Here is a 22,312-nt window from a genome sequence, read left to right as displayed (position 1 = left end):
TCGCCGGTGCATCCAAACCCCGTGATATGATATGCTCTATCACACATAAGCATCCCTATATCTTCCTCAAAACAGCCACCATACCTACCTATTATGGCATTTCCATAGCCATTCCGAGATATATTGCCATGCAACTTTCCACCGTTCCGTTTATTATGACACGCTTCATCATTGTCATATTTCCTTGCATGATCATGTAGTTGACATCGTATTTGTGGCAAGGCCACCATGCATAATTTTTCATACATGTCACTCTTGTTTCATTGCCCATCCCGGTACACCGCCGGAGGCACTCATATAGAGTCATACTTTGTTCTAGTATCGACTTGTAATCCTTGAGTTGTAAATAAATAGAAGTGTGATGATCATCACTATTAGAGCATTGTCCCAAAAAAAAAGGAAAAAAAGGGAAGGCAAAAAAAGGCCAAATAAAAATAGGGAAAAAAAGAGAAAGGACAAATAAACAGAAAGGCCCAGAAGGGACAATGCTACTATCCTTTTTCCACACTTGTGCTTCAAAGTAGCACCTTGATCTTCATGATAGAGAGTTTCTTATATTGTCACTTTCATATACTAGTGGGAATTTTTCATTATAGAACTTGGCTTGTATATTCCAACAATGGGCTTCCTCAAATGCCCTAGGTCTTCGTGAGCAACCAAGTTGGATGCACACCCACTTAGTTTCTTTTGTTGAGCTTTCATACATTTATAGCTCTAGTGCATCCGTTGCATGGCAATCCCTACTCCTCGCATTGACATCGATTGATGGGCATCTCCATAGCCCATTGATTAGCCGCGTCAATGTGAGACTTTCTCCTTTTTTGCCTTCTCCACACAACCTCCATCATCATATTCTATTTCACCCATAGTGCTATGTCCATGGCTCGCACTCATGTATTGCATGAAAGTTGAAAAAGTTTGAGAATACTAAAGTATGAAATAATTGCTTGGCTTGTCATCGGGGTTGTGCATGATGAGAACATTTTGTGTGACAAAAATGAATCATGGCCAAACTATATGATTTTGTGGGGATGAGCTTTCTTTGGCAATGTTATTTTGAGAAGACATAATTGCTTGGTTAGTATGCTTGAAGTATTATTATTTTTATGTCAATATTAAACTTTTGTCTTGAATCTTAAGGATCTGAATATTCATGCCACAATAAACACGATTACATTGATAATTATGTTAGGTAGCATTCCACATCAAAAACTCTGTCTTTATCATTTACCTACTCGAGGACGAGCAGGAATTAAGCTTGGGGATGCTTGATCCGTCTCCAACGTATCTATAATTTTTGATTGTTCCATGCTATTATATTATCCATCTAGGATGTTTTATATGCATTTATATGCTATTTTATATGATTTTTGGGACTAACCTTTTAACCCAGAGCCCAGTGCCAGTTTCTGTTTTTTTTCCTTGTTTTTGAGTATCACAGAAAAGGAAACCAAACGGAGTCCAATTGACCTGAAATTTCACGGAGATTATTTTTGGACCAGAAGAAGCCCGCGTAGTGTCGGAGATGGGCGAGAAGAGCCCCGAGGCACCCACGAGGGTGGGGGCGCGCTCTACCCCCTGGGCGCGCCCCCTACCTCGTGGCCGCCTCGGAGACCCCCATGACTTGTTCCCGACGCCAACACCTCTTGTATATACCCAAACTTCCAAAACATAAGCTAGATCGGGAGTTCCGCCGCCACAAGCCTCTGTAGCCACCAAAAACCAATCGGGACCCTGTTCTGGCACCCTGTCGGAGGGGGGATCCCTCACCGGTGGCCATCTTCATCATCCCGGCGCTCTCCATGACGAGGAGTGAGTAGTTCACCCTCGGGGCTGAGGGTATGTACCAGTAGCTATGTGTTTGATCTCTCTCTCTCTCTCTCTCTCTCGTGTTCTTGATTCGGCACGATCTTGATGTATCGTGAGCTTTGCTATTATAGTTGGATCTTATGATGTTTCTCCCCTCTATCTCTTGTAATGGATTGAGTTTTCCCTTTGAAGTTATATTATCGGATTGAGTCTTTAAGGATTTGAGAACGCTTGATGTATGTCTTGCATGTGCTTATCTGTGGTGACAATGGGATATTCACGTGATCTACTTGATGTATGTTTTGGTGATCAACTTGCGGGTTCAGTGACCTTGTGCCCTTATGCATAGGGGTTGGCACACGTTTTCGTCTTGACTCTCCGGTATAAACTTTGGGGCACTCTTTGAAGTTGTTGTGTTGGTTAAATAGATGAATCTGAGATTGTGTGATGCATATCGTATAATCAAACCCGCAGATACTTGTGGTGACATTGGAGTATCTAGGTGACATTAGGGTTTTGGTTGATTTGTGTCTTAAGGTGTTATTCTAGTATGAACTCTAGGATAGATCGAACGGAAAGAATAGCTTCGTGTTATTTTACTACGGACTCTTGAATAGATCGATCAGAAAGGATAACTTTGAGTGGTTTCATACCCTACAATAATCTCTTCGTTTGTTCTTCGCTATTAGTGACTTTGGAGTGACTCTTTGTTGCATGTTGAGGGATAGTTATATGATCCAATTATGTTATTATTGTTGAGAGAACTTGCACTAGTGAAAGTATGAACCCTAGGCCTTGTTTCCTAGCATTGCAATACGGTTTGTGCTCACTTTTATCATTAGTTACCTTGCTGTTTTTATAATTTCAGATTACAAAAACCTATATCTACCATCCATATTGCACTTGTATCACCATCTCTTCCTCGAACTAGTGCACCTATACAATTTACCATTGTATTGGGTGTGTTGGGGACACAAGAGACTCTTTGTTATTTGGTTGCAGGGTTGTTTGAGAGAGACCATCTTCAACCTATGCCTCCCACGGATTGATAAACCTTAGGTCATCCACCTGAGGGAAATTTGCTACTGTCCTACAAACCTCTGCACTTGGAGGCCCAACAACATCCACAAGAAGAAGGTTGTGTAGTATACATCATTCTTATTTCAAAATTTCCAATTAGAATAATAAATTACAGGCAAAAATAAAAAGAGAACATACGGTCATGGAACTTTGCAAATGGTTTTGGCAGTAAACGCGCTTGTGATGTATATCCCAATGCCACACAGTTTTCTACATCAAATCATGTGTGATGTAGTCAATGAAAGCGAACAGTTAACCAAGGGAGAGCGTGTGTGATAGTTACACCTTTCACACACGAGCGTATACATAAAGCCGTTTGGGATGTACATCCAAACGGAAACATTTTCCCTGGATTGACTGTGTGGGATGTACATAACAACGGAAACATATTCCTTGAATTGACTGTGTGTGATATACATACGAACGAAAATGTTTTTCTGGGATTCATCGTGTGGGATGTACATACCTACGGAAATGATTTTCTCGGATTACCGTGTGGGATGTACATACCTACGGAAATGATTTTCTCGGATTACCGTGTGGGATGTACATACCTACGGAAATGATTCGGTTTCGATGCCTCGCCCGATCGCACACTGCCCCAGCCTGGGTCCCAGGAGGGCCTATCCCCAACGATTTCTGGGTCATGTGTGAAGGACACCCTATCGCACACACTCACTTGGTGACGGTTCCAAATGCCATCGCGGAAAGGGGTTAAAATCCGTTTGTTTAGGACCGACGCGCACCAGTGCTTGGCAGACCGTTTTTATGAGCTATAGGTGTCATGATTGATATGAAAGAAGGCAATATTAAATTCCAATTTCCACTAAGGGTATGGAACACTTCCCTAGAACAAGAATTAAGACACCATATGAATCAATCATGAGGAAAACCTATGGGGCGAAAACCAAAAATGACAATACTTGAATCTATGCATTACGCCAAGCTAGGGGCATAAAACGATAGCGCTTGTTGGGAGGCAACCCAATGAATAAAATTTATTTTTGCCTTTTTCTTTCTGTTCTTGAGTGTTTGCACAATTATGCTACTGTTATGATTGTGTTTTTATGTTTTAATTAGTTTTTGTGCCAAGTAAAGCCTTTGGGATCATGTTGGGTGATAGTTGATTTGATCTTGTTGAAAAGTAGAAACTTTTGCGTCTAGTAACAGAATTGTTAAAATTCACAGAAGCGATGAAAACTTATGAATTTTTTACACAAGATGATATACAAATTGCCTACGTTGTCCTTTTCAGAATTTTTGGAGTTACAGAAGTATGAGAACAATTCACGTTTTTACAGACTGTTCTGTTTTTGATAGATTCTGTTTTGTTTGTATTGTGTGCTTATTTGGATGAATCTATGGTCTGTACTAAAGGGTATAAGCCATGGTAAAGTTAGAATACAATAGGTATAATGCAATAAAAAAATTTGAATGGGTTTTCAACAATACTTAAAGTAAAGATTGGTTTTCTTATACCAACGGATCCCATGAAGGTTTTGTTAAGTTTTGTGTGATTGAAGTTTTCAAGTTTTGATGAGATCACAATGGATGAAGGAATAAGGAGTGAAAAGAGCCTAACATTGGGGATGCCCATGGCACCCCAAGATAATATTCAAGGAGAACCAAGCAACTTAGCTTGGGGATGCCCCGGAAGGCATCCCCTCTTTCTTCTAACAAGCATCGGCAATTTTACTTGGAGCTATATTTTTATTCATCACATATCATGAGTTTTGCTTGGAGCGTCTTGTATTATATGAATCTTTTCTTGTTTTGCTTTTTTTGTCACAAGTATCCTTGCTGGATACACCTATTTGAGAGAGCCAAAATTATGCTATGATTTGTTAGAAATTCTCTTTGTGCTTCACTTAAATTTTTTGAGCTATGGAATTGCTCTAGTGCTTCACTTATATCTTTTTGAGCACGGGGTGCTTTAATATTTTTGAATAAATGCTCTCATGCTTCACTTAGATTTATTTGAGAGTTAGTAAATTTTTGAAGAAATTCTCTCATGCTTCACTTAAATTATTTTGAGAGATGAAATTTTTTATGCTCATGTTCTTCACTTAAATTTGTTTGAGCTTGTCAAAAGCAATTGCAACATATTAAATTAGTCCCAAAGTGATAGATATTCAAGAGGTATATAATAAAAACTTTCATGAAGATCATTGGACAAAATAAACTTGATTCTTTGTAATAGTTTTGAGACATGATGAGTAATATGTGAGTCATGTTGGTGAGTAATTATGCTTTAGTAAGAATATAGGTGTTAAGATTTGTGATTCCCTATGCAAGCACGAAAGTCAATAGTTATGCAATGAAATTACATCCTACTTGTGGTGCATTATTTGGTGTTAGTTATGCTCAATGCTCGTTTATGTGAATTTTTGTTTCTTGGTTGGTTGCTTCTCAATCTATTTGCTAGCCTCCATTTGTACTAAGTGGGAATACTACTTGTGCGTCCAAAATCCTTAAACCCAGATTTGCTATATGAGTCCACCATACCTATCTATATGTGGTATTTCCATGCCATTCCAAGTAAATTTGTATGTGCCATCTCTAATTTTCAAAATGAATTTCCTTTTTGTGTGCCCGTACCGCTCATGAAGCGGCAGTGGGTGGCCAATAATTTTCCATGCTAGATGTGTTATTCTAAAGATGAGTGTTTATTCACTTGTCATTGCACGAGAGTGCAACGGTAATAGTGATGCCCAGTCCCGAAATGAAAAAGAAATTTACTTTATGTTGTCAAATAATAAATTCCTTGGAAAGTGTTGGTATGGAAGGCACCCGTGAATTCGGCTAGCCATGGATTGTGAAAGAATGGTGGAGAAAGGAACGAACTTTATTTTATGTCTGGGAACCGCCTATGATGTATCTAGCATGGAAAGTATTCGGAACTACTCGGTCGTTCTCGTTGACGGGAAAAGTATGTCTCCCAAATTTTTTATCTCTCAATTTAAGCTTTGAGCTCTGGCACCTCTACAAATCTATTCTTCCCTTTGCGAAGGGCCTTTCTATTGAATTTTATGCAACAACAAGCATACAACAACAACAAAGCCTTTAGTCCCAAACAAGTTGGGGTAGGCTACAGGTGAAACCCATAAGATCTCGCGACCAACTCATGGTTCTGGCACCTGGATAGCAAGCTTCCACGCACCCCTATCCATAGCTAGTTCTTTGGTGATACTCCAATCCTTCAGGTCTCTCTTAACAGACTCTTCCCATGTCAAATTCGGTCTACCCCGACGTCTCTTGACATTCTCCGCACGCTTTAGCCGTCCGCTATATATGCACTAGAGCTTCTGGACGCCTGCGCTGAATATGCCCAAACCATCTCAGACGATGTTGGCCAAGCTTCTCTTCAATTGGGTCTACCACAACTCTATCTCATATATCATCATTCCAGACTCGATCCTTCCTCGTGTGGCCACACATCGATCTCAACATACGCATCTCCGCCACATCTAAATGTTGAACATGTCGCCTTTTAGTCGACCAACACTCAGCGCCATACAACATTGCGGGTTGAACCGTCGTCTTGTAGGACTTGCCTTTTAGCTTTTGTGGCACTCTCTTGTCACTGAGAATACCAGAAGCTTGGCGCCACTTCATCCATCCGGCTTTGATTCGGTGGTTCATATCTTCATCAATACCCCCATCCTCCCACGACATCAACCCCAAATATCGAAAGGTGTCCTTCTGAGGTACCACCTGCCCATCAAGGCTAACCTCCTCCTCCTCACACCTAGTAGTACCAAAACCGCACATCATGTATTCGGTTTCAGTTCTACTAAGCCTAAACCCTTTCGATTCCAAGGTTTGTCCCCATAACTCTAACTTCCTATTTACCCCCGTCCGACTATTGTCAACTAGCACCACATCATCTGCAAAGAGCATACACCATGGGATATCTCCCTCTATATCCCTTGTGACCTCATCCATCACCAAGGCAAAAAGATAAGGGCTCAAAGCTGACCCTGATGCAGTCCTATCTTAATCGGGAAGTCATCAGTGTCGACATCACTTGTTCGGACACTTGTCACAACTTTATTGTACATGTCCTTGATGAGGGTAATGTACTTTGCTGGGACTTTGTGTTTCTCCAAGGCCCACCACATGACATTCCGCGGTATCTTATCATAGTCCTTCTCCAAGTCAACGAACGCCATATGCAAGTCCTTCTTTTGCTCCCTGTATCTCTCCATAAGTTGTCATACCAAGAAAATGGCTTCCATGGTCGACCTCCCAGGCATGAAACCAGACTGATTTTTGGTCACGCTTGTCATTCTTCTTAAGCGGTGCTCAATGACTCTCTCCCATAACTTCATTGTATGGCTCGTCAGCTTAATTCCATGATAATTAGTACAACTCTAGACATCCCCTTTGTTCTTGAAGATTGGTACTAATATACTCCGTCCCCATTCTTATGGCATCTTGTTTGCCTGAAAAATGAGGTTGAAAAGCTTGGTTAGCCATTCTATCACTATGCCCCTGAGGCCTTTCCACACCTCAATGGGGATACAATCAGGGCCCATTGCCTTGCCTCCTTTCATCCTTTTTAAAGCCTCCTTGACCCCAGACTCCTGGATTCGCTGCACAAAACGCATGCTGGTCTCATCAAAGGAGTCGTCCAGTTCAATGGTGGAACTCTCATTCTCCCCATTGAACAACTTGTCGAAGTACTCCCGCCATCTATGCTTAATCTCCTCGTCCTTCACCAAGAGTTGGTCCGCTCCATCCTTGATGCATTTGACTTGGCCAATATCCCTCGTCTTCCTCTCTCAGATCTTGGCCATCTTATAGATGTCCCTTTCACCTTCCTTCATGCCTAACCGTTGGTAGAGGTCCTCATATGCCCGATCCCTTGCTTCATTGACAGCTCGCTTTGCGGCCTTCTTCGTCATCTTGTACTTCTCTATGTTGTCTGCACTCTTATCCACGTATAGACGTCTGAAGCAATCTTTCTTCTCTTTAATCGCCATCTGGACATCATCATTCCACCACCAGGTATCCTTATCTTTGCTTCTCCTTCCCCTGGACACTCCAAACTCCTCCGAGGCCACCTTACGAATGCAAGTGGCCATCTTCATCCACACATTGTCCGCATCCCCTCCTTCCTCCCAAGGGCCCTCCTTCATAACCCTCTCCTTGAAGGCCTGAGCTACCTCCCCCTTGAGCTTCCACCACTCCGTTCTAGTGACTTTGGCACACTTATCTCGCTGGACACGAATCCAAAAGCGGAAGTCAGCAACCACCAGCTTATGCTAAGGTACAACACTCTCTCCAGGTATCACCTTACAGTCGAGGCACGCACACCTATCTTCTCTTCTCAAGAGGATGAAATCAATTTGGCTAAAGTGTTGGCCACTATTAAAGTCACCAGATGTGATTCTCTCTTTATAAAGAGGGTGTTGGCTATAATCATGTCATAGGCTAGAGCAAAGCTTAAGACATCTTCTCCTTCTTGATTACTGATGCCATAGCCAAAGCCCCCATGCGCGCCTTGAAAACCTATTTTAGATGTACCCACGTGGCCATTGAGGTCTCCTCCTATGAAGAGTTTCTCGCCAATTGGTACACTCCTAACCATGTCTTCTAGGCCTTCCCAGAACTCCCTCGTGGTGTTCTCATTGTGGCCTACTTGTGGGGCATACGCGCTGATAACATTGAGAACTAAGTCCCCAACTACCAGCTTGACCAGGATAATCCGGTCCCCATGTCTCTTGACGTCTACCTCTCCATACTTGAGGCTCTTGTTGATCAATATGCCTACACCATTCCTGTTTGTAAGCGTCCCTGTGTACCACAGCTTGAAGCCGGTATCCTCCACCTCCTTCGCCTTCTGTCCCCTCCATTTGAATTCTTGAACGCAAAGGATATCAACACCTCTCCTCACCGCTGCATCAACTAGCTCCCGCAGCTTCCTTGTCAGAGATCCTATGTTCCAGCTACGTAAGCGAATCCTCCTAGGCTCGGCTATCTTCCTTACCCTTCGCACTCGTCGAGTCAAATGCGAAGACCCTTGCTCATTTTGCACTACATCCGGGCGCCGATGTAGCACGCCACTAAGGATGCGACGACCCAATCCTCGCTCACTTGCCACCGTATCCGGATCAAGATACGGTGCGCCAGCAAGGGGTGACGGGCCGATGCTTGCCCATTTTCCACCATACCCGGGTTCCTATGTGGCGCGTTGCTGACAGGGTTACGCCCCAACGAAAATCTTTTGGGTTTCACCTCCATAAGAGTGGCTGAGTTTTTACGTTGGCTCGCCAAGCCTATCACAACCCTCCTCCTTTACCCGGGCTTGGGACCGGCTATGTTGAGACAACATGGCTGGAGTTTTCTATTTACTTTTATACAATTTTATATTTTATATTTTGAGTCTCCATCTTCTCTTATAAAGCATCAACTAGGGAGCACTATGATCATACTTGAGAATTGGATGTAGCTAATATTCGAGTGTGTTTCATGAATGAAACAATGATTGAGCATGGTGATCCAGGGATAACTTTCTTTAGTGTTGATATTTTGAAAGGCATGGTTGCTTGTTGATATGCTTGAGTATTGAAGTCTTCATGTCAAATATATAATATTGCTTTGAACCATCTAAAATTCCAAATGTCCATGCTACAAAAGAAAAGAATATGTGATGAACATGTTAGGCATCATTCCACATCAAAAATTCTGTTTTTATCATTTACCTACTCGAGGACGAGCATGAATTAAGCTTGGGGATGCTGATACGTCTCCAACGTATCTATAATTTTTGCTTGTTCCATGTTGTTATATTATCACTCTTGGATGTTTTACAATCATTTTATAGCAACTTTATATAATTTTTTGGGACTAACCTATTGACATAGTGCCCAGTGCCAGTTGCTGTTTTTTTGCTTGTTTTTTACTTCGCAGAATATCCCTACCAAACGGAGTCCAAACGCAGCGAAACTTTTTAGATATTTTCTTTGGACCAGAAGACAACTTGGGAGCCAAGGAAGCACCAGGGGGAGGCCTGTGGGGCCCACAAGACACCAGAACGCGCCAGATGCCCCTGGCGCGGACTGATGGGTTGTGGGGCCCACTGGGGTCTCCTCCACCGCCTCTCAGCTCTATAAATACCAAAATATTCTAGAAACCCAAGGGGAGTCGACCAAACACAATTCCCGCCACCGCAAGTTCCAGAACCACGTGATCCAATCTAGAGCCCTATTCCGGCACTCTGCCGGAGGGGAACACGATCACGGAGGGGTTCCTCATCCTCATTGGTGCTCCTCCGATGATGCATGAGTAGTTCACCATAGACCTACGGGTCCGTAGGCAGTAGCTAGATGGCTTCTTCTCTCTTTTTGATTCTCAATACAATGGTCTCTTGGAGATCTATTTGATGAAATGACTTTTTCCGGTGTGTTCATTGGGATCCGATGAAGTTCGAGTTTATGATCAGATTTATATCCATGAAAGTTATTTGAGTCTTCTTTTATCTCTTATATGCATGATTATTTATAGCCTCATATTTCTTCTCCAAATCTTTGGTTTAGTTAGGCTAACTAGATTGATTTTTCTTGCAATGGGAAGAGGTGTTTTGTGATGAGTCTGATCTTGCGGTGTCTTCACCCGATGACAGAAGGGGTAGCGAGGCACACATGTATTGTTGCTATTAAGGATAACAAGATGGGGTCTATTCCTACATGAATAGATCTTGTCTACATCATGTCATCGTTCTTATTGCATTACTCCGTTTCTCCATGAACATAATACACTAGATGCATGTTGGATAGCGGTCGATGTGTGGAGTAATAGTAGTAGATGCAGAATCACGTGATGCCTATATTCATGATCATTGTCTGGATATCATTGTAATTATTTTTCTTCTATCAATCGCCCAATAGTAATTTGTTTACCCACCGTATGCTATTTTGTCGAGAGAAGCCACTAGTGTAATCTATGGCCCCGGGTCTATCTTTTATCATATTTGCTTTCCGATCTATTTTTTGCCGCTTTTGTTTTCAGATCTATTTTTCCAAAAACCCAAAAATACATTGCTGCACTTTTTCTTTACTTATTTTATTTTCGTTTTATTCAGATCTATTTACCCAAACTTATACAAAGCAATCAATCTTTTTCCCGAGGAGGGATTGACAACCCCTCTTACGCGTAGGGTTGCAAGTATTTGTTCTTTGTGTGCATGTACCGTTTACATAGTGTTGCTTGGTTCTCCTATTGGATTGATACCTGGGTTTCACAATTGAGGGAAATACTTATCGTAGTTGTGCTACATCATCCCTTCCTCTTTGGGGAAATACCGACGCAGTCTCTAGCCACGTGAGCCCCCCTGGGCCGTGCCCCCAGGGCTTGTGGCCCCCTCGTGGGTCTTCTAGCCTCCTCCCAAAGCTTCGTGGGTGTCTTGTTGTCCAAGAAAAATAATTGTAAAGTTTTATTCCGTTCGGACTCCGTTTGGTATTGATTTTCTGTAAAGGCAAAAACAAGGAAAAAACATCAACTGGCACTTGGCACCAGGTTAATAGGTTAGCCCCAAAAAATGATATAAAATAGCATATAAATGCATATAAAACATCCAAGATGGATAATACAATAGCATGGAACAATAAAAATTATAGATACGTTGGAGACGCACGTATCACCGCTCGTGCGATGCTTCGATCGGATTGGACCGCGATGCGAGTATGACTATGCCAACCACTACCTCTAGATCGTTAACGCTTTCAGTCTACAAGGGTATGTAGAAACACTCCCCTCTCGTTTCTAGCATCTCCATAGAATAGATCTTGGGTGTTTCGTAGGGAAAAAATGTTTTCCATGCTACGTTCACCATTAAAGGGCCTGATTAAATGATCTCATATCATGAAACCCCATACCTTCGATAATTTTTGGGCGAATCTTGTTGTCACATGCAAGCCATCCCTTCTTTCTTCTACCTTTGTCCACTCCCCACCAATATTGCTTCATCAATCATCTAAGATCATCACATACTAAAAACACCCATAACATATGTAGGTATTTCATGTGTGACCATCTTAATGAGTATTTCCTTGTGTAGTGTTTGAGTTCTTTATGATTAATGTGAATTTGAAACCTTTGAACTTCCATTTCATATTTTATTGCTAGCCTCTTAGTAACAATACATTCCTATCATGGGATTTTCGTAGCCATTCCGAGTATATCGTTATGCACTACCATCATATTATATTACATGACAGGAGACATGTTTTTATTGTCATTTGCCTTGCTTAGTATGGCTGACATGATATTTTTATGTCTTTTCCATTTTTTATGTCTATGCCACACTAGGTCATTGCACATCCTAGTGCACTGCAAGAGCCATTTATATAGAAGCTCTCGTGTATTGAGTTTGAGTTATGATTACATTCAGTTGGAGTGTGTCATGTTCATCATTGTAAGGTGTTGCTCCTACCAAAAAACGACACACACACACATAGAGAGAGAGAGAGACCAAATGCAAGATGCACCACAGAGGTGCCACAAAAAATAAAAAATGAAAGAGAAAAAAAACAATGATGAAAGAAGGAGAAACACCATTATCCTTTTTAGTATACACAAAGTGCTTCAAAGTAGTACCACTTCATGCATTATAAGGTAGAAAGGTTAATGAGCTGTAAATTCCATATATTTGGGGAACCTACATTATAGAATTTGGCTTGTATATTTCAATGACAAGCTTCCTCAAAAGCTTGAGGTCTTCATGAGCAAGCAAGTTGGATGCATCCCCACTTAGTCCATAGGAGAGCTTTCATATATTCAAAGCTCTGTATGCATCCTAGTTGCATGGTGATCCCTTGTGTTAACATCGATCATATGGCCTTCTCCATTGCCTAATGGCCAGCTGCGTTGATGCAAGTCCTTCTCTAATTTTTTAATTCTTACAACCAGAATCATTATTTATTTTCTCATTAAGTGTAAGGCATAGGCTTACGCTCAACTCTACGTAGGTAGTTGAGCGGGTGACTAACGCAGACAATGATCTAGCTACTTTACATGGTATGCCTTGGTTGGTGTTTTTAAGCGATCACTATTGTGGAATTGCTTTTGTCTATGAGAAACTTGCTTTGTTCCTAACGTACACAAGAAAAAAAACACTTCCGTGATGATATGTGTTGTCATAGTAGGTCACATTTTCTATCATGCATGTATATCCTTGACATTTTATGACAGAATCACGATAGCTATACCTGTGACTCAAATTATCATCATGGAAGTGTCCACTTCCATGATGATAAACAGCGCGTCATGGAAGTGTTTTCGGCAAGGGTAAACGACATGTGGCATCCACCATAACGGGTCTCCAGTAAGCTATCAGGTGCAGGTTTGGACCCCACCCGTTAACAGCCAGGACCAATGCTCGTAAAAAAACAGCCAGGACCAATAACGACTTTCCACGTGTAAAATTCTCATTCGCCAAAGGTACCACGTGTCTGCTCGGTGTTGCACAGATGTCAACCGTCCAACGGACAATAGTTTCCAATGAAACGTCGATGCATGGAATGGCCCAACAATGGCCCATTTAGGTCCAAAGGGCTGGCCCAGCAAAGGCCCACAAGATGTTGTCAGATACTAATGGGCCGACACGTTAATAGCTTGTCATGTTTTGGGCCAAATTACGCCCATATCAGGTCTGACCCATTAACAGCCTGCCATGTTTTGGGCCAATTTTGTGGCACCCCGATATGCATGGAGCAGGGGGCCTTCGCACGTCATCCTAGGATAACACCTAACGCACGACAGGTCCATGATACAACGTTCCAGGTACAATAATATTCATCAAATACATGTGTATATGATTACATCATTGATGAATACAATTATCTGGCATAACCCTAAGGCTATTTAAATGGCGGCGGAAGTCTATTTACATGACAACGGAAGTCTTGGTTTGGCAGCATATCGACTCTGGCTGGGCTCCACAACTCATAGGACTGGCAAGATTACGGCCCTACACGACGGAACAAGCGAACAACTTGGGCACGAACTACAAAACTGGCATGACACGCCAGGTCAGTACACTGAATGTACTTGCAAGACAACCAAGTACATAGCATCCAAACAAACAGATGACAAAGTAAGAACCAAGCGCCTGCAACAACCTATCTCATAGCAGAAACTAAGCATGGCGTGATATTAACTAGAGACATGGATCAAAATAAACATGAACAACATCATGGCAATATCATGGCATATCAAACTTACTTCTAACATGGAAACGACAAAACATAGCATAGCATAGCATTTGAATCATAACATGACGTAATCTAAACATGGCATAAGTGCAATCAACACATGGCATGGCATCATCAAACTATGCTGAAAATTAAACTACCAGTCATTTCCAATGCAGACATAACATGTTACCTTTATGCAACCATCTCTTGTTCTACCATGGTTCTTGAAATGCAAACATATTACTCATGCAATGCAACAAAACTTGTGCACCGAGTCACTCGGACTCTCTTACCAACAGGTTGCCTCGCAACCGAACGGTGATCAAGACGAACCACAAACAGAACCATACTCGGTTCAACCAGGTTACCTTGTGACCAAATAGTGATCACTCATGGATCACAAACGGAACCACACTTGGTTCAACACTCACCGAGACCTCGTCTCGTGATCATATCAACACATCATCATGATTACTCACGACTGTCTCATACTCCAAGTCACCACATTATTTGTTACACATTATTCATCAAGTTAGTTATTTCAGGTTTATCCTCCATTTCGACAAAGACCTGATAGTGTGACCTACTACGAACTTGTGCCCATGACCGAGGACGCGAATATCGATAGATTTAACACACACACTCTGCAGAGGTAGCGCACTTTACCCACACCACAGAACCCATGGCCTCGCACTCCCATTTGGGTGGACCAACGGCGTTCCGAGAAAACCGATCTACTGCCATGACACTCTCCCGGCCACTCCGACCAACACCCCTCTGGGCTTAGTCCTGGGTGACCCAGCCTACCAAAGGCAAAACTACCACCGTCATGACAAACAAAACGGTCCCAAACGGGGACAAAGCGCGCAAAGCAACTCAGGTTCATAAGGTTTATGTCCGCCTACCTGATCAGGGTAGCGCGTGCCCATAACCTTCCCTCTTTGGAGGCACCGGCGAGAGGCATGACAATTGACCCGCTAGGGCCTTCCCATACCAAGGCAAATGTGGCTGCACTGGAAAAAGCCCGATTTGGTGGCACTATGACATCCCAGTGATGACGGAGGAGGTTTGTTATTAGGTCATATTATTAACTTCTCCATCATCAATCATCATGCAAATATTTTTAACATGAATGCAACAACTAACATGCAACATACAGGTGCAGTAACAACATCAAGCTTTTCAAGTGAACAGTAATAACATGTGAAACATGGAAATACCAAGTACTAGTAATTACACTCGTGCAACAGAATCATCATAACATCGATACTACTAACATTAAACTAGACAGAGGCATGATATTATTAGTAACAACATCCAGCTAGCATGTCAACTTAATACATGAGAATACAAGCATGCATGGCACATAACAAAAACATATAGCACGACTGAAATAACAACAGACGGAACAGGCAAGAAACTAGTGCAACTAAACACACACACGAGGTGCAAGCAAAGACAACATGCAAGTTCGGGGCTCATGATAAGAGGTTGGCTTGCCTAGGGGTCGAGGAATACTCCGGGGATGAGTGTGGTTAACTCGCGGAAAAATTTGCCGGAGAACGGTTCTCTCAGAGGGGCTGAATTAGAGCAAGGGCAAAATGGGTATTTTCAGAATGTGCAAACATCAAGAAAATGATCCCATCGAAAAGAGCTCGACGAACAGAGAAGGTGACCGTTGGAATCACCTTAATCGGAGTTGTGGTTGAAAAGATACAACCGTTCACTTTTAGGCAGAAAAGTGGCTTAAACAGTGAATGTTCACAAAATAAGCACTTCGGCCAGCTGAGCTGAAAAAGAGAAAGCGCCCTTTTGAGAATACGCCTTCAGAGAAGTGAAAAAGTATTATTATCTAGAGGAACAAACGAATGCGCTTTCTGACCTGGGAAACGGACTCAAGGGGAATACGTCTTCAGTGCGGGAAAACGGCTTTGCGGCGGGGGGCGCCGCCACTTATCCGACGTGGCGCTGGGCCAGGCCCTTCGGTCAGTGCCAGGTGGGGCCGCGTGGGGTGGGGCCCTCCTGGCCTGGTCTTCTTCTTCCTCCCGCGCGGGAGCGAGCGTGGCCGAGGGAGGAGATCGCCCCGACGGCGAGCGCCGACGACTCCGGCCACCATACGAGGCGTGCGGCCTATCCAGGTGATCGAGAGGGAGAGGCGCATCCAGTGGAGGTGGTTGCTGCCGCCGAGGAGCGCCAGAGAGAGAGTAGCAGGGCCAGCGGCGGAGAGGGGTTCGGCCGCCGGTGGACACAACGCTACAGTGGGGAAGAGGAGGGGCCGAGGCTACGGGGAGACTTGCTTGGCTCTGTGGGTTGCAGCGGTGGTGGAGGAACGGCGAGGGGGGCGCCTGGTCGCCGGAATCAGAGAAGACTGAGGCAGCAGCCATGGCGATGGGGAGGGGATGGAGAGGGGCTTTGAGCTCTGGGAGGCTACTAGAGAGCTGCGGGGATGAGGGAGAGGCAGGGGCACGCTTAAATAGGCGCGGGGAAGATTCGAGAAGGAAGGGGGCGAGATGGCACGCGTGCGGCTACGCGTCCGCGCTCCAGCGACGATCATGCGCGGCTAAGGGTCACAGGAAGTGGTGGGAAGGCGACGAGGGGGATGCGGACAGCACACAGGAGCTCACGGAGTCGAGCAACGCTCGCGGATGAGAGGAGGAAGAGGACATGGGCGAGGAAGGCGACGATGCACACGGGTGCACACTGTTTGGTCGTTGGCACGGCTCGTCGGAAAAGAAAACGAAGAGGGCAAGCGGTCCAGAGGGAAGAGGACGTCGAGGGCGAGCTATTTGACACTCGGGGACAAGCCAAAACCGGCCAGAGTGGCTCTGCTGTTGCCAATAGTGGCGAGACCACCATTTTGGCCGGCATTGCCCGTGGTCACCACCGACAACACGCGCTCTAGCCATCTACTTCATTCCAAACCTTGTCAGAAGTGGATTCCTTCCAAGGCTCATTAAAACCATGGCAATGAGACAAGCATAGGGACAGGGATCAGAGAGAACAAAGCCTCACAAGTTTGCTGTTGCAAACTTGGCCACGCTCTAGAGATTAAACCAGAGAGGTTAACAGGCAAACTTGATGTCTGGGAGGCTTAGGGTAGCAAGGACTACGGTCCAGAAACCAAATGATAAAGGAGCACTCACTAGGAGTGTTGTATTGAGATAAAACTTGGCAAAGCTTGATGATTTGGTCATATGTAGATGCTGCAAAAAGATCATACCAAATGGACATGCCAAATTGGCACTTGTTTCACAAGCATCTCTGCTGTCCGGAAAATTGGGAATATTCTAGAAAACTATTGGCCACATGAAGTGAGCCAAACTCTTGTGAAGGTGGGTTATATTGATAGGAGAAGGCTTGGGAATATTTTTAGACATAATGGAGCAAGATAAAATACACTTGCTTCACAAACTGAAAATTTGGACAGAAACAAAGAATTGCTCCTATGCTCACATAGTTCAATGAAATGAGCTGAATTTTGGTGGAGGGTGGTGATATGATCATTAGAGACTGCTGGAAAAGTTTCAGCTCATTTTGATCATCTATGAGGGTACTTCCTTCACAGACAAGCAATCTGAATAGAAACTTGATAAAATTGCCAAGGAGGACTGGAGAGATGGATTGAGCTGGTTTTTGTATCCAGAGGTGATTTATCAATGTTAATCACCCTGTCAAATTGCAGCTCAAATGGAATTGGGAATAAATCACTTCCTTTGCAAAATTTCAAAGAAGGCAGAAACTTGCATTGGATCATGTGCCCAATTTTGAACTGTAGAATCGTAAGATTAGGATGGAACTAGTGAATATATAGCAAGGACAAGCTCCACATTTTATGTGGGAATTTTCTCTGCTATAAAAATAGGAGTTCCTTTAGAAAATGGCAGAAATGAAATATTGGCATTAAATAAGAAGAGGCAATTTTCCTTATTTAATTATGGCCAATATTTTTGCCAGAGCTTGGATTAGGCATAAATATCAACTCCGCCAATTCTCATGAATTTAGGAGATGGCTAGCTATGTCTTTGGATTTTTATTCCTCACAAAGGCAAGAAAGGAATAAATCACAATTTGGAATTATTGCATGGGACTTAGCAATATTTTTGCATAGCCAGGGTTAAGAAAGGTAGAAGGGTCTCTGGGAACAATTGGGATGATCAAAAGATCAAGGATAGTGATGACTCCTTTGTAAGCACAAAGGCCACATTCAAATTCCAAAAAATTGGAATTAGGGTTTGAAAGGGCTTGAGATGATGCAAATGAGGTCTTGCCCACTGAAAAAGACATGAGCAAGGTTTTGAAAGGTTGGAAATGACAAGAATTCTCAGAGTCATCCAGCAAACTCAGGAGGAAATTTGAAAAATGGTTGCCAGGAAAAGAATAACAACACAAAAATTGTGAACCCAATTTTGGGGCTGTTACAAATTTACAACCCATATCAGATCCGGCCAGTTAACAACCTACCATGTTTTGGGCCAAATTACAGGCCATATCAGACCCGGCCCATTAACATGCCACTACGCTTTTGTCCCATTGAGGGCCTTTTTTTTATTTCGGCATGATAAAGGCCTGTTTAGCAGTTTGGACTGATATTTGTTTCGGCTTGTTACCGGCCCTTGGTGCATATGGGTTGTTGTCGGCCCGGTTTCAATTTCGACCATTTAACAACCCATGCTACATCTGGGCCTATTTCTGGTTCGAAGTGACTTTCGGCCTCTTAACGTCCCGTTGTCTCCGTGGATAAATTTTAGCCCAAGCTGACTATCGGCCTATTAAAGGCCCATGATATAGTTGGGCCTAATTATGGCCCGCTTCGCATCCGGCCTGCTTACAGCCCATAATGTGATTGGGCCAACCAAGGCCCAAGATAAATTTTGGCCTGTTAATGGTCCGTCATGTAATTGGGCCAATCATGGGCCGAGGTATATTTTGGCCTGCTGTCAGCCCGTGAATTGTTCGGGACAATTCAGGCCCAATCTACTTTTCAGCCTTTTAAAAGCCCGTGGTATTTTCTGGCCCAACTAAGGCCCGCAGTTTACTTAGCGTGTTAAAGGCCCGAAACTACTAGTGGTCCAGTTTATGTTTAGGCCTGCTAATGGCCCAAGATTATTGTGGGCCCATGTTTCGGCCCATATATAGGGAGTTGCGGGCCGGCCCGTTTGAGTACTGTAATATTTTTGTACATACTAACGTTTTGGCCTGTTGGCCTCCGTCGAAGCTTATGGCCTTTTCATAGAGTGACGACAGCATATACAGTAAATAAATTACATCATCATGACTAAAAATAAACCTAGACTATACGATAAACAAATTACGGCATATTACATCCACTAGGCATCAAATTTCGCCACCAGTGATAATAAAGGGCAACCATACAACATATTACATATACTGGGCATCAAAGGTCGCCACCAGTGCAAATAAACATGCTGACAAAGTAATATACAGAACCGACAACACTTCAACACAGTTCAAGAAAGGTTAGCCTTGTCTGGGAGTTGCAGTGCAAGCAACTGAAGCTGATGAGACTGTGCTTGTTTGATGCTTATATCCTCCAACTCTAGCTGTGTAGCATCAATGGATGTCATGTACTTCTGGTTGATCTTCCATAGATATTGGAGTTCCAATAGGAGTTGAGCTAAAGCATGTCTTTCTGCTTGAAGTTGAGACTGAAGAAGTCGAACAAATTCAGGCGGCGACATCATCGAGCTTGTGTCACCGTTTTAGCGAGTAACTTCAACACTACATCAAAACATGACTTTGGGGTTGTATCGCTATCCCCAAGATGTGTTGCCTTCTTCTCTACAATATATGTTAGAGGGACAAGCAATGGGTTCGTCTCACTATCAAAGATATCACTCTGGAAGAGAAACAAGCAAACATATAACAGGTTTTGCACGTATAAGCATCAATATTGTCAATTCATCCAATTTCTTAATGGCAAATAAAGAGATACGGTTTAAAATAGCATTAACATAATATGACATTGTTCATAGTTAAGACATGGCAGGAAATGGCATTGTGCATGAGTGGCAAGCTTTACCACACTGGATTACAGATCAAGAACACAAGCATACATGCAGTGCTAAAGAATGTATAAGCATCAATGGTCAGTGTACTGCCAATTTATCCCATTTTAGATTGGTAAATAAAGAGATATGATTTAAATAACATTAACATAATTGAAATTGTTCATAGTTAAGTCATAACAAGATATGCCATTGTGCTGGAGTTGGTAGTTTCACCACACCACTGGATTATAGATCAAGAACACAAGCATACATGCAATGTTAAAGAATTCCATTTGCTATGTTTAGTTTAATTTACATGGTATGGATAAGGAACTTGGTTGTACAACTAAAAACTAAAATTTATAAGGGCGGACTTATGTTTACGAACTTCTTCAATTTGATGCAATGACAAAAATAAACAACAGTTGAAGTCATGGCTATCCAAGTATACACAACAAAGTTTGAAGGCCCGAGAAGGACAAACTTTCGTTAGTAGTGAAGACCGGCTCTATAAAGCCCTTGTCCATGTTGATGGGGTGGCAATCAAGAAGTTTACCACAGAGTCTTCTTCATAAGCATTGCCTTTATTCTACATTTTGTTAAGAGTAAATATAGATGTGATAATATAGCAACAAATGGAGATTATTTAAGTTAAGATGCAGAGTGATGCTACATAACCAACCAGCTATAAATGTAAGTACAACATAGAGGCAAAAAGTACCGACAAGAGCAATGTAGAGCTAAACTTCTTCAGTAGCATTGGTTTTATTCAACATTTTGGTAAGTAAATATAGATATGATGTGCAGAAATGGCGGGCAAGGGAAAATAAGCTGCATAATGATGGTACATGAACAACTAGCTGTCAATATAAGTACAGTGATAAAGGACAACAAGTACTTACAAGAACAATGCAGAGCTAAACTTCTTCATAAGCATTGGGTTTATTCTACATCAACGTAAGCATTAATATAGATCTCATAATTTTGAGGGAACAGTGGATCAGCAAGCTATCGTGCACACTGATGTCACATATTCAACCAGGTATGAATGTAAGTACAACGATAACGGACAACATGTACTAACAAGAGAAAAGCAACGAGCAACATAGTTGCGATATCCCATCGTCCATTTCAAACGTTATTCTTTTTCGAGTAGTTTTCCTACAAAAGAGATGGGTAAGGCACATGCATAAATGTAGGAGCTCAAATTTTCATGTGATATCATAGCCAATACCTCATCCTGGGGACGGGACCACTTCATAACAAGGTTTTTCCATTCAATGCATGTCTTGTAAATTTAGCACAAGAGACTTCACCGAAATTTCATTTAGAAACTTGCCATCAAAGTGTGTTTTCCTCAGGTAACGCCGATACTACTGCAATGTGTCCTTGGAAAGCGCAAGCAAGCTTTGCTTGCCATGACTATCTAGATTGACCCTCGCCTACAAATAATGTAATGTAGATCACTGACGTGCTCAATCAGCAGAAAACAAGACAATAATCACCATGAAAAATTGCACTTACACGTAAGTGGGGCAGTAAGATGTGAAAATGGTGTTTGTCTTCACTATATGATCTTCCCATGATGGGAAGATACACATGTGGTTCCTAAAAGCATTGAAAGCATTGTCTTTTAAATTGGGAATAACTGGAATGGGGTTCCAACCTACGGGAATTGGGCTCTCTGCAATTGGAATAGGTCTTTGGCCTATGGATTTGGTGTACTTTTTGCTGGAGTGGGATTTTTTTGTGGTACGACTAGTGCTATGGCAACTGAAATTGGCATACCTTTTGGTCGAGTGCGGGTCTTGTGTGGTGGGGCTAGTGGTATGGCCAGTGGAGTATGGGTACAGTCTACTGAGTTGGGCCTAGGTTTTGTGGCACTGGTTCTATCGCCAATATAAGTGGGGTGCTATCTAATTTCTCCGGTACCACCAGCTTTTTCAGAGACTTTATTTGTACTCCTTCAGGTTTTGCAATCACCCTCTTACTTTTGGATGTCTGATACACAAGAACAACATTTGAATGGAAAAACATGGTATGATGATAGATGGAATATGTATTGATAATGGATGGGCATGGTATCTTCACATATATGATGAGTAAACTAAGCATATGACGGTGTAACACAGTAGAAGAAATGCAAGATACGTGCAACCAATAAAACTTTGCCAAATTAGAATAGGCACCTTATTGGGTGACCAGGATAGTCCATAT

This window comes from Triticum aestivum, chromosome 5D (assembly GCF_018294505.1).
Source record: "Triticum aestivum cultivar Chinese Spring chromosome 5D, IWGSC CS RefSeq v2.1, whole genome shotgun sequence".
In the NCBI taxonomy this organism is placed as follows: domain Eukaryota; kingdom Viridiplantae; phylum Streptophyta; class Magnoliopsida; order Poales; family Poaceae; genus Triticum; species Triticum aestivum.
Note: the sequence above shows the minus strand (reverse complement) of the source record.